Source organism: Leuciscus leuciscus (assembly GCF_965113295.1).
Source record: "Leuciscus leuciscus genome assembly, chromosome: 6".
Taxonomy (NCBI): domain Eukaryota; kingdom Metazoa; phylum Chordata; class Actinopteri; order Cypriniformes; family Leuciscidae; genus Leuciscus; species Leuciscus leuciscus.
In genome coordinates, this window is record NC_138730.1 from 28093435 (window position 1) to 28112013 (window position 18579).

At 37.9% G+C, this 18579-nt stretch overlaps 1 protein-coding gene and 1 long non-coding RNA gene across 6 annotated transcripts in view; one reads left to right on the plus strand and one right to left on the minus strand.

Annotated features, from left to right (window-relative positions):
- Positions 1 to 7888, minus strand: part of LOC309500614 — a 552694-nt gene extending 544806 nt beyond the window's left edge. The window contains exons 1-2 of one of the 2 annotated variants that reach the window (XR_014206636.1): positions 7402 to 7888; positions 4644 to 5142 (exon numbers count right to left, since the gene is read on the minus strand). This is a non-coding gene — a long non-coding RNA (uncharacterized lncRNA). Of the gene's footprint in view, positions 1 to 4635; positions 5143 to 7401 lie in introns of both variants that reach the window. The other variant, XR_014206637.1, reaches the window with a different exon arrangement.
- The window catches only part of dlgap1a (discs, large homolog-associated protein 1a), a 125537-nt gene that overhangs the window by 26442 nt on the left and 80516 nt on the right, over positions 1 to 18579 (plus strand). The window lies entirely within an intron of this gene.

Sequence of the window (18579 nt, forward strand, 5' to 3'; positions counted from 1 at the left end):
ATAATTCAATAATAATAAGCTGTCTGAAAGTGATGTCCAAGTACTAACCCGAATTGTATCCAAAAAACATAAAACCATAGCTCTATGGTTTAGCACCAACTCACTGCAGAATTAAATGCACACCTCAACTCCTGTTTCCACGAAGACTGTTCGTCAGGAGCTCCACATAGTCAATAATATTTATGCTGCCAACAGTGCAAATCTTAGGATGTGAACAATGTGAAACGTATTGTTCTCTGATGAGTCCACCTTCACTGTCTTTCCCACATCCGTGGGAGTCACGTTTTGGAGAAGCACCAAAGAGGCTTAACACCCGGGCTGTTGCTGCCCAGAGTGAGGCACGGAGGTGGATCAGGATCAGTGATGGTTTGGGCTGCAATAGCATGGCATTCCCTACTGTACTTGATGTGCGTGTCACTGCCAAGGACTACCGAACCATTCTGGAGGTCCATGTGCAACTAATCGTTCAAACTTTGTACCCTGAGGGGGTGCCGTGTATCAGCATGATAATGCACCAATACACACAGCAAGACTTGTGACAGAATGGTTTGATGAACATCAAAGTCAAGTCAAGTTTATTTGTATAGCGCTTTTCACAATACAGATTGTATCAAAGCAGCTTCACAGTATTAAATTAAAATAATACAACAAAGTTTTTTTCAAGAGGAATTTATTGATTGATAAAATTAAATAAAATATCCCCAAAATATCCCCAACTGAGCAAGCCAAAGGCAACAGTGGCAAGGAACCGAAAAACTCCATCAAGTGACCTAATGGTGTCCTAAAACTCCATCAGGTGACCTAATGGAGAAAAAAAAAACCTTGGGAGAACCCAGGCTCAGTCGGGGGCCAGTTCTCCTCTGGCATTTATGAGCTAGAGGCCGGATTGTAGTTTGAACTGTAGGATTATAAGAATGCCTAGCTGAAGAGATGCGACTTTAATCTAGTTTTAAACTGGGAGAGCGAGTCTGAGCAACGAACAGTATCAGGAAGACTATTCCAGAGTTTTGGAGCCAAATGTGAAAATGCTCTCCCTCCTTTGGTGGTTCTGGATATCCTAGGTATGACCAAAAGCCTTGAATTTAGTGATCTTAAAGAGCGCGATGGATTATAGGGTGATAGAAGATCCGTTAAATAGACTGGAGCTAAGCCGTTTAGGGCTTTATAAGTCAGTAGCAATATCTTATAATTAATACGGAGCTTTATAGGTAACCAATGCAGTGATGATAAAATCGGTGTTATATGATCATATTTTCTTGATCTCATAAGAACTCTAGCGGCGGCATTTTGGACTAACTGTAGCTTGTTTATTGAGGATGCAGGACAACCAGCTAATAAAGCATTACAGTAATCCAGTCTCGAGGTCATGAATGCATGAACTAACTTTTCTGCATCAGAAACTGATAGCATATTACGTAGCTTAGCAATGTTTCTAAGGTGGAAAAAGGCTGTTTTTGTAACATATGAAATATGATTTTCAAAAGACAGGTTGCAATCGAGTATAACACCCAGGTCTTTTACTGTAGAGGATAAAGTAACAGGACATCCTATGATGTTAAAGTTGTATTGTGCGAGGTTTTGTGGGCGTTTTTTTGAACCGATAAGTATTACCTCTGTCTTGTCTGGATTTAATAAAAGAAAATTACGCGTCATCCAATCTTTTATATCTTTAACACACTCTGTCAATTTGGAAAATTTAGCGTTTTCATCCGGCCGTGATGAAATATATATTTGAGTGTCATCAGCATAACAATGGAAACTAATTCCATGTTTCCTTATAATATTTCCAAGTGGCATCATATATATTGAAAATAACAGAGGGCCTAATACAGATCCCTGCGGCACTCCATAGTTTACTGGAGTTATGATCGATTTTTCTCCATTTAAATAGACAAAATGGTAGCGGTCAGATAGGTATGATTTGAACCAGCTTAGTGCTTGTCCTTGAACACCAGTATAATTTTGTAGTCGATCTAAGAGTAATGTATGATCTATAGTATCGAACGCAGCACTAAGATCAAGTAAAACTAGTATTGAGATACAGCCTTGGTCAGAAGCTAAAAGTAAATCATTTGTGATTTTAACGAGCGCAGTTTCAGTGCTATGATGCGGTCTGAATCCAGACTGAAACTTTTCATAGATCTCATTTTGTTGCAAGAAAGAGCCCAGTTGAGCGGACACCACTTTTTCTAATATTTTAGACATAAATGGAAGATTTGAAATGGGTCTATAATTTGCTAGATTATTATGATCTAATTGTGGTTTCTTAATGAGAGGTTTTATAACTGCCAGTTTAAATGTTCTTGGAACATGACCTAAAGATAAAGACGAGTTAATAATATTGAGGAGAGGCTCTTCCACTACAGGTAACACTTCTTTCTAGGGCTGTACTCAACCAAAGAAAATCTTGGTCGACTGAAGTCCTGAAATTTTCGACTAAAAATCGACTAAAATCGACTAAAAATGACGTTAGAAAAAAAACGTTAAATTAATTAGATGTGCACTGTGCGCAGTACTTGGTAGCCTTGTTGTCCGCCTAAATGAATTATAAATAAACAAACAACTAGTAGGCTATTTGCAGTATATTAAATCGTTTTTGACCTAATTATTTTGCACTGAAATGAGTCTGACACTTGAGTCTGTCAGCTCTGACAGCGCTGCATCACCTGCGCAATATCATAGCTTATGATTTCCGAAAATAGTAATATGTTGTCAACTAGTGATATCATCACAAGAACTGTTGAGGAATATACAACATAATTTAGACAATTATTTTTGTCATATGTTATAATAATAAGTTATTATTAGTCAGACACTATCATTTCACCGTGCATGTCCTCGCACCGAGCGAGGCTGATGAGCTTAACGTTAGCTTCGCAGCTGAGACACGAATAGACTATTAACTTAAAGCTTAAAGCTTTTACTCTTAATAAACACAAAAGGCACGTCCACTTTAATACAAAAATAATATTTATTAAACAAACCAGATCAAGAGCAGAAACGAAATAAAGTGCATAACTGAAAAATAAAGCATCCTAGGCTCAAAACTAACAACCAACAGCACAGCGCAATTGCGCATTAGGCTCCAAATAAAAAATAAAAAAGTTAGGTTATCACACTAAAACATTGAAATATGCAAATTCTGATATGTTCATAGCTTACTCAAAACAGACAGGGCAAGCTAACGCAGACAAGTGAGCTTACCACTTTTACAGTAGATGATATGTCATGTTTGTCGTCAAGCTGTGGAAAACTGTTGCTTGCAAACTTTGCATTCGACCTTTTTCCTGTTATCAATTTTAACAAAATGCTGCCACACTGTCGTTTTCTTTGTTGTTGACATGTTAGAAGAGGACTGACTATTAAACGCTCTCACAATTAAATAAATAATATTCAGCATCAAACCTACTACGCTCGACGCTCTCTCTTGGGTTGGACTAATCCAAAAAAGGTGAAAACAAGGGGGGTGTTTTGAAGACAGACTGTTACAGTGAAACAAGGGTATTCTGAAAACACCCCCATTAGCAGTTAGTGCTTTCCACCTGATGAAATGAGCGCGCCTCAGCGCGGCAAAACTGATGAAATAAACGCGGCAGAAAATCGACCAATCAGAATTTTGGTCGAACCAGAACGTATCGACCAACTAATCGACTAATCGACTAGGACAGTACAGCCCTACTTCTTTCAGTAGTTTAGTTGGTATAGGATCTAATAAACATGTTGTTGTTTTAGATGAAGTGATAATTTTATTTAACTCTTTTTGTTCTATAGTTGTAAAGCACTGTAATTGTTCTTGCGGGGTGATAATTGAAGCTGAATTATAAGGCGCGATTGAAGATTGAACGTTTACAATTGTGGTTCTGATGCTTTCTATTTTCTCAGTGAAGAAGTTCATGAAATCATTACTACTGAACTGTAACGGGATATTTTGTTCGGGTGACGTCTGTTTATTTGTTAGTCTAGCCACGGTGTTAAATAAAAACCTTGGATTGTTTTGGTTGTTTTCTATTAGTTTGCGGAGGTGCTCAGCCCTGGCCGCTTTTAGGGCCTTTTTATAACGTGACATACTGTCTTTCCACGCGATTCTAAAGACCTCTAAATTCGTTTGTTTCCATTTACGCTCCAAAGTGAAGTTGAACATCTCCCATCGCCTGCACAGTCACCAGATCTAAATATTTTTGAGCCACTTTTGGGGTATTTTGTAGGAGCAAGTCAGAAAATGTTTTCCTCCATCAGCTTCACATAGTGACCTGGACACTGTTCTGTAGAGGATTGGCTCAAAATCCCTCTGGCCACTGTGAAGGAGTGAAGATGAAAGTATCTGTCATTTCCAAGACGAACTGATGCTGTATTGGCCGTAAAAGGAGGCCCTATACCATATTAATAAATTGTTGTGGTATAAAACCAGGCGTTTCAGTTTCATTGTCCAACCCCTGTATATAAAATAGCCTATACTTTAAAAAATGAATAAATATAGGCATTTTAATACCTCACCCATTGTGGCATATCGTTTGTCCAAAATCTGGCATAACAGCATATTAAGCCAAAAGTTGTTCGGTTCTACTTTGCTAGTGTATGCACACAAATTAATGCATTGCCTTTCAAAGTAATCTCCATTTGATAGCATGTGCAAACTCATGCACTAGGGATGTCAATTTTCACAAATTCCCATGATCGATCGTCCTTTAAATTAACGATCAATTAATCGATTAATCGTTAGCCTTAATACGGCGATATGCGTCTGCAGTGGCTATGGCCAACAGCATGACAGGGTCTGCAAATGCTGCTCAAAACGCTATGTTCCTCACCAAATCAATGAGAATGGTTTTAATATAAATAAAGGGCTTGTAGGATTGTAAAATGTTTCGATGTGATTGATAATTAAATTAATTATTTAATAATCAAATATAACTACTAATACAACGTGTCACCAACGCCGCCTCATATGCGCTTAGAATGTGTGACTGTTGTGGACGCGCTGAATGAATCTGCTACCGTTAAACTGGAGCACTTTGCTAGCACGTTATTTATCTAAAAGAAACGCATCCTATATGAGATTAATCAGATATATTCAAAATAAACATAATATTACAAATTATATCTGCACAAAATGACGCAAATTCATGCACAAGTGAACTTGAACTAAGTTATGTGCCATTCATTCAGAACTACTCATGTTGTGGACCAGGGTTTATACAGAGATTCTTAAATTGAATTTACTACCTTTTTACTACCTATTTTACTACCATCACAATATTTTTACTACCAACACGGCTTCAAACTTCAACTGTAGCAGTGTTAAGTGTTAAGTAAAGTGACAAGTAAAGACATGAAATATCTTTCCAAAATGAATTAATAACATATTTAATCACAATTTAATGAGGCAATTATAACTTAATTTCAACACTGGGAGGGAAAGATAGAGAACCAGAGAGAGCGAGAAAGAGAAAGTCAGGAGAGGTTCTGTAGGTGTATGTGAGTGTGCATGTGTGTTAGGGCAAGTGAGTGAGCTACATTCAAGTAAGAGGGAACTCTACCATAGGACTTGGATTAATCAAGATATCACAACAGGCCTTGGTCCATAGGATTTACTCAATATGTCAAAGAGTAACAATTACATAAAAATTAGAAGACAGACTGGACCTTTAGAATGAACAGCTACACAATGTGTAATAATAAAGTGCAATTGTACACTATAATAACAGTATTTCATTAATAAACAAATAACTTCAACACTAGACACAAGCCGAGCACTGTCCAACTCACAACTTTTTTTAGTGAGGGCCAAATACAGAAAAATAAACAAAGGGCCGGGCCACACACTAGAGGTGACATATTGACACAATACTGTATTTTTACAACCTGGCTATAAAACGCTATAAATCCATCCATATTTTTTCCCAAAACGCTATAAATCCATCCATATTTTTTTCCAAAACGCTATAAATCAATCCATATTTTTTTTCAAAACGCTATTAATCCATCCAGATTTTTTTCAAAACGCTATAAATCCATCCATATTTTTTTCCAAAATGCTATAAATCCATCCATATTTTTTTCCAAAACGCTATAAATCCATCCAGATTTTTTTCCAAAACGCTATTAATCCATCCAGATTTATTTTTTCAAAACGCTATAAATCCATCCATATTTTTTTCCAAAACGCTATAAATCCATCCAGATTTTTTTCCAAAACGCTATTAATCCATCCAGATTTATTTTTTCAAAACGCTATTAATCCATCCAGATTTTTTTCAAAACGCTATAAATCCATCCAGATTTTTTTCCAAAACGCTATAAATCCATCCAGATTTTTTTCCAAAACGCTATTAATCCATCCAGATTTTTTTTCAAAAGCTATAAATACATATTTTTTCCCCAAAAATTGTCTTGTTAAAAAGTATTTTGTCTTTTATTTCGTGTTTGCATTTGAGGAAAAAAACATGTTATGTAGCCTAACCGTTCGTTCTCCATTAAGGATGCTTTTAAAACTTAAAACTTAAGACATCAAACAGAAAACACAAAGCCTCTCTTTGAAACGAATTTCGTTTTGTATTAATTTTATCTTAATTTTAATCCATGTTTCATTATTTTGTATAATCACAACACGTTCAGACATGAACCGAAACTCAGCGTATAGGTAGCCTAGGCTACTCGCCTCACAGACCTAAACAAATTAGAAATATCCTATATCTATTATCTACAGAAAGCTTGAAATTTCTACTTTTAAACAGAACCATTCAAAACTAAATAAAAGTAGGCTATAGGCTAATCCGTAAGAAATGCATTTTTCTCCGGCGCGTTCACTACTGCGAAGATCGCGGGTCAGTGTCAACTTCATCTTTGCAGCTGACACAGAAACACTTGTTTATTAATAAACAATTAAAATGTCATAATATATTTTTTTACAGCGTTTAGGTGCCGTTTATATGAACGCGTCACCACTGCATGAGAGAGAGAGAGAGAGAGAGAGAGAGAGAGAGAGAGAGAGAGAGAGAGAGAGAGAGAGAGAGAGAGAGAGAGAGAGAGAGAGAGACACACACACACACACACACACACACACACAAGGTCTCTTCCTCTCTGCCGTGCGCTCGCTACGGTTTGCATGCGCGCTTTTGCTCGCTCGCTCGCTCTAGATTCGCAGGAGATTTTAACTAATTTCCAGGCATCATAACATTACAAAAGGCAATTGTAATATTTTTTTATTACTATTTTGGTATGATGAACATTCACCCGCCAGTGTGGCGGATAGCCTTTTGAGATTTACTCGCCAAACGGAAAATCTAACTGGAAAATTTACTACCTCGTCAGTCGTCAGATGACGTTTACTACTTTTTACTACTTTTTACTGGCCTTAATTTGGCATAATTTAATTTACTACCTTTTACTACCTTTTACAACCCCGCGGAAACCCTGTGGACGCGCTCTTCCTGGAGCAACGCGACACGGCAACTAAACCCAAATAATTCACAATGCTTTATTACAATATTGTTCTCTTTATAATGTTATGTAATATTACAGTCCCAATAGTCATTATTAGTCGTGCACTGCCGTTTGAGCTGCGCGCGCTGAAGCTGACGCTTTACTACAGAGTTCATTCTTAACCAAATGCATCCAATATGAGATAAATCAGATATGGATAGGCATACACAAAATAAACAGTATTACAACTTACATTTGCACAAAACAAAAGGCTGCGAATGCACACGCAAACTTATAGTCATGATGGTGTAAAATGGTCCCAAACATAACTCCGGGGCGCTCGCTTTACATGTTTCGCGGTTGAGCAGCGCGCACACGCATGAAGACCTGCTTAATCGATGATCGATAAGTAGTATCGATTAAATGTATTATCGACAATTAATCGATCGTCGATTAATCGTTGACATCCCTATCATGCACGCTAGCAAAATCCTTATCAAGCAATGTCTGTTCGCTTGGTGCCCATATTTGCAACTATTGGCATATATTTTGGACATCCAATGCCACTTTTATTTAGAAGGCGAGACTTATTCCGCCATATTGAGCATTGCACTTTCTCCCATTCATAGTAATTGTTATCTAAAGCATTTGGCAATAGAAATACTCATCCATTCCTTTCCCAGTGTATGTGCTAAAAGTTCTCCAAAAGTATTGATAAATACAACTATAGTTGGGGGATCTTTTAATCCCCTCACACAAGCACTCGTCAACATGGTGTCTATTGTTGTTGCTGTCATCAGTAGTTTGTTGTTGCTCTTGTTCTGTCTCCTCTGTATCCTTTCTGACTGTTAAACAACAGCCCAGACAAGTGTATACGCTGTAAATATCAAATATGTTCTGATTGGCTGTAACACGTCATGCCACTTGCTGTGTGAATAGAAAATTCTGTGTCACTGGAATCGTGTTGCATTGAATTGTTTGGACAGAGTATTTGTTTGATTGTTGTGAAGATTCCACTTGGCCTCCTCCTAAAGTAATAAGTCTTATGCAGAGGTTATTCAGGAAGGTGTGTGCTTCTCTTTGTCTCAGTGCGCCAACAGTGATGATGTGCTTGAAGGCTGGCGTCAGTGAGGTGCCAGTCTGCACGCCTACTTGGTGGCCAGGCAGAGCACAGTGCCGGGGGTGGTGCGCTCGCTTACTCATCTCTAACTGCTGGAAAACCAATCTCATTCAGCCTCTACATATAGATATTTATGTGTCCACAGTCGTACTTACCCGAGCATAGCATCTGTAATGGAATTATCCATGCATAAATGTGATCGTACCATGGTACAGTATGAATGCCATATTTATATATCATGATATTTAAAAGGTAGCCTCAAGGAGTCCAGTTTTGTCTGATTATCATCGCCCTTTCTGGTAAATGTCAAAGCATTTTTCTCCATTGATGGCCATTGAAAATGAACAAAGTATTTTATTTTCAAACAACATACACATATATGTACACTACTGTTCTTTTTTTAATAAATCATTGCTTTTATTCAGCAAGGATGCAAGCTGATCAAAAATGACAGAAGACATTTATAAATAATTTTCTGTTTCTATTTCAAATAAATGTGGTTCTTTTTAACTTTCTATTCATCAAAGAATTCACAGTTTCCCAAAAAAAAATAAAAAATAAGCAGCACAAGCATTTTCAATATTGGTAAAAAATAATAAATGTTTCTTGAGCACCAAATCAGCATATTAGAATGATTTCTGATAGAGATATGAACATTTTGTCCGATAACGATACCTGGTAATTCTTTATATTTTAAAGCTGGTATATTGGCCGATATATCTAAATCCAAATTTTTATAAAATTTTTGAGAGCCTGATTACAAAAACAAAAGTCCCACCATTAAAACCCATGTCCCAAGCACACAATTATAATGTTCTATAATTAATTATATGTTCATTTTATGTGGCCTATTATGACAGACTTGCACTGCACATGTTGCACTTAACCGTATTTTCCTTTTTGAAGTGATTGCAATCATATTTCAAGCAATTCAAAACCATCATGGCAAACAGTGTGCATCTGAAGTGTCTCAGCTGAAGGAACTAATCCATTAGTTATCAGCTTTAATATATCGGCCAAATTTTCTTATTGGGCCGATAACGATAACATAAAAAATTAACACACTTCGACCGATACCGATATGGTAGCAGATGTATATTGTGCATCCCTAATTTCTGGGTTCATATTCATAAGGTTCATAATTTCTAAAGACTGGAGTAATGGCTAAATTACATTTTAAAGTTGTAATACTGCATTTTTAATAAAATAAATACAGCTTTGGTTATACTTCTTTCAAAAGCATGACATTTTTTTGGCATATAACAAATAATTCATTATGCTTTAGTGACTGATTTACCAATGCTGTTTTGGAATGCCAATGAAATTATTAAATGCATTTAAAATAAAAAAAGCATGCTATTGTCATGGAACCGCATCCAAAAAGAATAGTGGTTCTGGGGTACCTTTAAAAAAAAAAAAAATGTTTTGCTAAATGAGAAATTGCATGATTCTGGTATGTAAATCTCCTCTGAAATGTAAAACACATTTGGCTTTGGCATTATTTTTTGAGCTGAAGTGTAAAGGCGATTGCAAGCTTTGTCTGATGGCTGAATGACACGGTTCTAGCAGTGCAGTGCTCTCATGAGCCGCTGACTACTCTCCATGAGAGGCCTCCATTTTCATCCTCATGCAGTTTTAGCTGAGAGGCCCATTGATCCTGAAATCACTGAGCACTTCCCTCTGAAGAGGTCGTGGGCTGTCTCTCTTTACACCTGTTGTTGGCGCATACAGACCATTTCACCATTAAAGTGATTGAACTTTTATTATTTAAATAAGCATTTTTTATTGTTTTCCGTTATTAATAGAGCAAGCACTATGGGTGGATTTTTTTTATCCTGTTGATATTAGTATTTTTATTTTCTCATCTCTTTTAAGCCTCTTGTTTGTCTTCTCTAATGTTATCTTCCTTTCTGCTTTTCTCAGACTATCTCTATATCTTCAGCTCTTTCAGTGTCCAGCCTTTCTTCTTCTCCTCTTCCTCCTGTTCTCTTCTTATTCTCTTCTTCTTTTACCTACTCCACATTTTCTCAGTCATTGAACACCTCTCTTTATTCTTGTTTTTTCCAGGGTCTTTGGGTTTTCACACACGAGTCATGACCCATTTAATGCACAGAATGCCATGATTGTGTTTAATAAATTGCATTTCCTGTGCTGTGTGCGTTATTACTAACCCAGCATATATCAATATGATTCTATTTGACAGCATGTCATGTGCATTTGATAATATAGTGTAGCTACCTTTAGCTTTATGGTAGTAGTTTTAGTTAACCGTTTTGAAAACCAGAACCGTAGATGAAAGCAATCATATGTTATATACTCTATAATTTGTCATTTATGTGAAATCAAGAAAAATGTACAATCTGTATACATACATACATACATTTTTTAAAGAAGTCTTTTTTGCTCACCAATGCTGCATTTAATTGATCTAAAATACAGTAAAACAGTAATATTGTGACATTATATTACAATTGAAAAGTTATTTTATATTGTAATACATTTTCAAATGTAATTTATTACTCTTGTGACAGCTGAATTTTCAGCATTATTACTCCAATTTTCATTGTCACATGATCCTTCAGAAATATTTGTGTGTGTACAAACACAGAATATATCGTGTAATGAAATGGCAATGAATATGTAATGAAACGGTGCTAATGAGCAACAAGAAGGCATATGGATCATTTAAACCACCAAAGATCCAGCCACCTGACTGACTGACTGACTGACTGACTGACTGACTTGACTGACTTAACAAGCTCCTTAGCAAATGATTCATTTTAAATTATTTATCTCTCTCACACACACACACACACACACACACACACACACACACACACACACACACACACACACACACACACACACACACACACACACACACACACACACACACACACACACACACAATGCTGAAGTTAGCTATAACCTGCTGAAAGGTGAAGAACAAAGCACATGCAATAGTATTAGTGTTCCTCAGTGATGCATTTCAAATTTGGGTTCACACCAGTGTCATTGTGTCAGTGAAAGCATCCTGTTAGTGCTGTTTGTTTCAAAACCCATTTTTCAGCTCTTTAAACATTATACATTATGTATGAAATTCCACATTCAAGTACTAGCCTATATAAGTACCAGTGCTAATATACAAGCATCTGTGCTGCAAAGTAAGTCACTCAGTAAATAGATGATGAGAGTGAGACAGTAGAGGTATTGATGCTTTTCGTCTTTCATCTGTCACATGATCAGGCTGGGTGTCAGATGAACTTGGCAGTACTGTGGGATATGAGCTGCTTTACTGTAGACGCCTGAAATGAGGTCCAGATAGCGTGGGTGAGGCCCTACTCAAACACTTATTTACTTAATATGCACAATGAGGTGGATATTGTATCCGTTACTGTTATAAGGACAGTTCACCATGAAACTGCTTTGACTTAAGTATTAGCTGCCCTTTTCAGTAGCACTAGAGTTACACACATATAATGTATTGTACAGTTAATTGTTTGAAACGTTAAATATTTGAGCTGTCTGACATCTTAAAGTGTGCACATTTTTTATACTGAAAAATTACAACTAAAACTAAATCTTTCAAACCACTGCTTTGTTTGTTTGAGTTTCCAGACCAGCATGGCTTAGCAACATTGTATCAGCCATTGTAAGTTTGGAGTTGGGACTAAATAGCCCCTTTCACACAGATATTCCGGAAAATACACAGATAAAGTGACCCGGGATTTGACCCGGGTTCGTTTGATTTTGGTTCATTCACACTGCCAGTGATTTCCCGGAATCAGAGAGTGCGTTCACACACAACCCGTAAAAATGCCGTAAAGACATGTGACATCGATGTGACTTGTAATGTCTCCGCAGCATCTTAAGTTTGCTTATGAGCTGCAATTTCTCTCTCTAGAAACCACGCTTGTGCATTTTTTCTCTGATTCGATCATAAACTTGCGCATTATGTACCGTTTCACAGCTGGCGAACGATCGCGGCTTCAGCGTCATCACTACGACACGGCATTGTTACGGCTTTTGTTCACACAGCGCGCGTTCCGGGACTGAACACGGCAATGTTACTAGGTCCCCAACACGGCATCAGTCCTGGCATCAATCCCGGGTCGTGTTTGCGTTCACACAGAAGGCGTTCTGGCAATTTTCCGGCAATTTGCCGGGTTCAAAGCGCTGTGTGAAAGGGGCTTATGTTTGATGTGACTATATGATTGTGTCAAAGTAATATCCATATATGGCTGTAATATAATACAAGTAATGAATCATTTATTCAGATAAGCAGGCACAATGAACAAGTCTGTTTGAATATTTAATACTTAGTTTGGTGACACCAGGAGCATAGCTCAATAGAAACATAGAATCTATTAATTAATTATATTTACATTTACATTGTCATTTAGCAGACGCTTTTATCCAAAGCGACTTACAAATTAGGACTAAATTAAGCGAGTCATCATGAAGAGGCAAAAACAATGCAAGAAGTGCTCAAAATACGAAGTTTTTTATTTTTATTTATTTTATTTTATTTTATGAGGTTAAGTGCTCACGGAAGAGATGGGTTTTCAGCTGTCTTTTGAATGTTGTCAGGGATTCTGCATTCCGGATGAGGTTGGGGAGAGCGTTCCACCAACATGGAACTGTGAATGAGAATGTTCTGGAAAGTGATTTTGTGGCTTTCTGTGATGGAACCACGAGACGTCACTCTTTGACCGATCGTAGGCTTCTGGTAGGGATGTAGACTCGTAGGAGTGAGTGAAAGTAGGAGGGAAAGTATATATATCATGCTCTGAGCTTTTATAAGCACTAAGTTTCCGTACGAACCGAACGGACCAATTATCTGCACAATATGAGTGAAGCCCAGTTGCTTAAAGGGTTAATTCACCCCAAAATAAAAATTATCCCATAATTTACTCGCCCTCGAGCCATCATAGGTGTATATGACTTTCTTCTTTCAGCCAAACACAATCGGAGTTATATTAAAAAATATCCTGGCTCTCCCAAGTTTTATAATGGGAGTGAATAGTAAATGAGATTTTGAAGCCCAAACAAGCGCATCCATCCATCATAAAAGTAATCCATACGGCTTCAGGGGGTTAAACAAGGCCTTCTGAAGTGAAGCGATGTGTTTTTGTAAGAAAAATATCCATATTTATAACTTTATAAATTAGAATCGCTGGCTTCCGGTGATGGACGTACGCTAGTCTATTTACGACCGAAGAGGGACCTCTGGACCGACGCATGACGTATTGAAGAACGCAGAAGTGATGCAAAGCAAAACAAAACACCAGTCAAGAATTAGAAGTCTAAAACGAGAATTTTTTAAGAGAAATGTCAGAGGAGCTTGAGTTTGTTGCCCAGCCCTATTTGTTGAACCAAGGCGTCTACTCTCACCTAAGCTTATGCTACTCCTACATCCTGCGTCATAAGCCGGATCTCGACTCTCTTGTGAACGCTCGGATGGACGTTACCACTCTTGTTGTTGTAGACTTTAGAATAGATAATGTGTAACAAAATTTTTTTTTCCAATCATCCACAAATTTGTTAGCCTGTTTTTATTTTATTTATTTTATACTTTTTTTTATACACAGAAGAAAAAATTACTTTTAGTAGTAGTGCCAGGGAGCCACTAATCAATCAATCCAATTTTATTTGACTATAATATTTGACTCCTCTTGATTCCCTGAGCCCTGGTGTCACCTCTTCCCAAATACTGACAGCATGTGTTTTTATCAGTAAAATTTCAAACAAAGTAGCCTGTGAGAAAAAGCCCCACAGATCTGTACAGATGATGCATGTTACTATAGAGTTCTGTCTGTAAAGTGAGGCGTGATAACTCTGCGGTTGAGAATACTTCTCAGTTTCTCTTTTACTCTCCCTCTCTCTGTCTCTCTCTGACCTGCTGTATACTCCACCCCTTCCGCTCAAAGACTAATGCAATAAAATGACAAATGAATTAACTTTAAAGATCAGCCATCTTGTTCTATCAGGGTTCCGTTGCTAAGCCTCGTTCTACTGCCAGTATAGGGTAGTTGTGTTTCAAACACATCCATAGGTACTGAGGTACTATATGCAACATTTTGTTAATTCATTTGTCAACTATAGAAACATTTACTGAATGGAAACATTTATAAATCTTCCAGGCAGCTTTAATCACAACTGGTTTTAAAACAACAGTTGCTATGTTCACAATTCCCCCTCTGAATTTGAAAATGAGTTTGACTGTTATGTGAAGAACAGCAATCTGAGCTGCTCTAAAAGTGAACATATTGCATTACCATGGGTTAGTCAGTTGCCAGGTAGCCCGAGGCGGTGCCATATATCAGTGAGACTGGCTGCTCGGGCTCCTGGCCTCTCCAGCGCTCAGCGTTCCCACCACGTCCCTGCTTTGATATTACTTCTCACAGCAGCTCACATCATGATAATGGATGTAGACTCATTCATTATCTCCATCAATCACATGCGCTTACACACAGGAGCTGGGTGTAAGAAGAGCCTGTAGTATGAAGACTGAGAATAGCGGACAATTGAATTAGGCTAAGCTCTATATGTGGCCTGTCAAGATAGTAATTATCCTATGTTAGTGAGGCATGAACGGCAAAGGTCATCTTAAGTAGATCTACGGCTGGTGAATATTTATGTTTTTGTGGTTTAGCAATGAAATACTGAGATATTGAAAAAAGTACAATGTGCTTTTTAGTCAAGGACATTATGAGAGGTTGTTCATGCATGTGAGTGCATTCCACACTGTACTGTGTGCTAATAGATTCCTCCATAGTAAATAGTTTGTTTGTGCCTGAGGTGCGGGACAGCATAAGTGATCTGTATGCAAAGTAACATCAGCACTTTATTAAGTATGAAAAGACTGTAAACACTCAATGGCAGTAAAGTAAAGTTCAAACACACATTATGCACCAGGTCAAAATATGTGTAATTACTTCGAGAAACGAAACTCTTCCTTTCAGGGGTGTTTCTGCTAAGGAATTTAAAGGAACATGGATGAGGATGTTGTTGAGCTGCTTCACTGTGATGTTCAGCCCTCAAATGATCCACTACCAGTACACAGCGATAGCCAATTGAGAGGTTGTTTAAGGACTTAATTTGTGTACAGTATGTATCACTTTAAGAAAAAGTGTTCTCTCTATAATAACTCTGGATCACCAATGGGATCTATAGAGAGGGTGCAGGGCAGAAAACCTCCATATATTCAGTTCAGCTGGGAAATCAACACAGCGCTTCCCACTCATTGCGTCTCGCACTCAGCCGACAGTTTACCCGTTTGTGTTACGAAGTTTCATCAAAGATAACATCTAATGATCAAAGCCAATGATGCTCGTCTGTGTGAATAATGATGCAGAGGAAACAGCTTGTCTTGAGCTGCGTCCGGAGGCTCAGGAAGAGCCCTCTTAATCATACAAACTCTCATTTTATTGTGTCTGTGTGTGTGTGTGTGTGTGTGTGTGTGTGTGTGTGCTATCTCATGACAAATCCATGGCTCTCCATAATGCTCTGACGACTGTTTCTGTGGAGGATCTCATAAAGAGTTCAATATGCAAATGTTAGGGTGAAATCATAATATTGATCTGATATCTTTCTGTGGAGCTCATAAAGGCCTTTGGAGTCTGTTAAATGACATGACAGAGTGTTGTCCTTGAAGTGCCGTGAATATTTTTTTGTTTTGATGGGTGGATTGATACTAGTGAAAAACATGTTTCATTCCAGTTCTTGCAAGGCACATTTGATATTTCTCAAATATTTTGGTTAGAGATTTTGATCTCAACCCAAAGTGTTACTTTTCTGAAATAATTAAGATAAACAGATTTAGTTTTGTAGGTAATTTTAGCTTTTGTGCATTTTTTTTTTCCTGAGTGTTATTAAAAAGAAATGTAAAATTCAAGTTTGAAAACCTTGATTCAAATTATTTTCTTTATCAGCGTTTTGTCTTGTTGTCCAGTAAAATACCTGAACATCCTTAAAAGAAGATACATGTTATTGGAAAGCAAAATAACTTAATATATTAAGACTTTTAAAATATAACTCTAATAAAATAACTTGAATAGATATAATGAAATTTAGTGAGGTTTATGATTAAACCATTTTGCTAATACTTTTTGAATCTAATGGAATATATTCCATTACGAATGCCATCCATAAAAATACACACACAACATTTTATTTTATTTTATTAAAGGTCCCATATTGTCAAAACTGAAATTTCCTGGCTTTTTTTTTCACAATAACAGAGGTCTAGGGGCTATGCAACTATAGACTTTTTATTTTTTTATTACTTTATCTCGCCTAAATGTATGCTCACTCATTGCATTTTTACAATGGGGTAATTTTGTTCTTAAGAATTTACACAACTCAAGGAAGCTTGATTTCATTTACATTTATTCATTTAGCTGACGCTTTTATCCAAAGCGACTTACAATTGCTATATATGTCAGAGGTCGCACGCCTCTGGAGCAACTAGGGGTTAAGTGTCTTGCTCAGGGACACATTGGTGTCTCACAGTGGATTCGAACCTGGGTCTCTCACACCAAAGGTATGTGTCTTATCCATTGCGATTATGCAAGTGACAATTCCGTCTATCCCGACTCCCAAAACGCGAGAGTGTTATCGCCGCCTGCAGCGCGCTTAAAGCCCCGTTCACACTACAAGCGACAAAGCGACAAAGCGACACGATACCATTAATTTCAATGGGGAGCGGGCGACTTCCGGCGACACGCACGACAGTGACCGTTGGCGACTGGATGGGGCGTGTCCAGCGACGCGACAAAGTTGAGATCTGTTCAACTTTATGCAAATGAAGAGCGACAACCAATAGAAGTGAAGTCAGTGGAGTACACGTGATCTGTCACTCTTCAGTGCCGAGTCCGACCGAGGTAAGATGAATGAGAAGAAACTATCCAATAATGTATTATATGTTTTCGTGTACATACAGTGGTACTCGCCGTGCTGACTCTGAGCCTGAATGATTTCGTGAACTCAGAAAGACCAGTATTTGCCCATTTGCTGCAGTTAAATAGTCGCGATAGCAAAGAGCACTCGCTGTTTCTCATTCATCTTTAATATTATGCATTTTATGTACTGATTCCATTTATATTTAGAATTTTCCTTCCAAAATGTTAGCTTGTAGCGGCAAGAAAATAGATTTGTTGTCTACAACATGGAGTAACATCCGTGAATGTCACTCACAAACATTACTAGGCAACCAGTAATGGGAACGCCCACTAGCGACCTCACCGCCAGCCACTGGCGACATGCAGCGACAAAGTCGCTTGTAGTGTGAACGCAGCTTACGATTGCCTTGTGCAACCCAGTTTGAGAGACGAGAGATAGAAGACGCAGCACCGCTGAATCACTCACGCTGTTTGTGAAATTGTGTCTCGCAGACAGTTTTAAAGGAGTCATGACCTGTAATTTTCACTTTTGCCGATATTTAAAAGTGAAGCGTTTGTTTACCCCCTGGGTTCGTCAACCAGCCCACGTGCACGTGCACGTGCACTCAAATACGTGATGTTAATTTCTGCGCCGACTTGACGTCAAGTCGGCGCAGGATATACCATATATGGACACCGCAGACTTATGCTGCAGGAAGCCCGCCCTGCCCCTCTCCCCCTCATATTCAGTCGAGCGCCGCCATTACTGAATTCCGATTCGAAGTACGCACTCGACCGTGAAAGATGCAGAAACGTGGTGCACACGTGAGTTGCTCTGTTGTTGACTGCCAGAATCAACATGGAAATGCTTTTTCTCTCCCAAGAACGGACCAAGCTATCAGGGACTAGTGGATTAAATTCATTTTTAATGACGCGGTTCCTACAACCCTTCCCACTGGCTTAGGTGTCTGTGCTAAACATTTTACAAAAATTGCGTTGCAATGATAAGATCTTTATTCACACGATCAACAGACGGTCTGTCATCTGCTCAGTCAGTGCTCATCATGCTGCAACCTTTCTTGTGATGGAATAGATTTAAATATAATGCTTTAAACGATACTTTTCACGATTTGTTAATCTCGATAGCTGTAATAG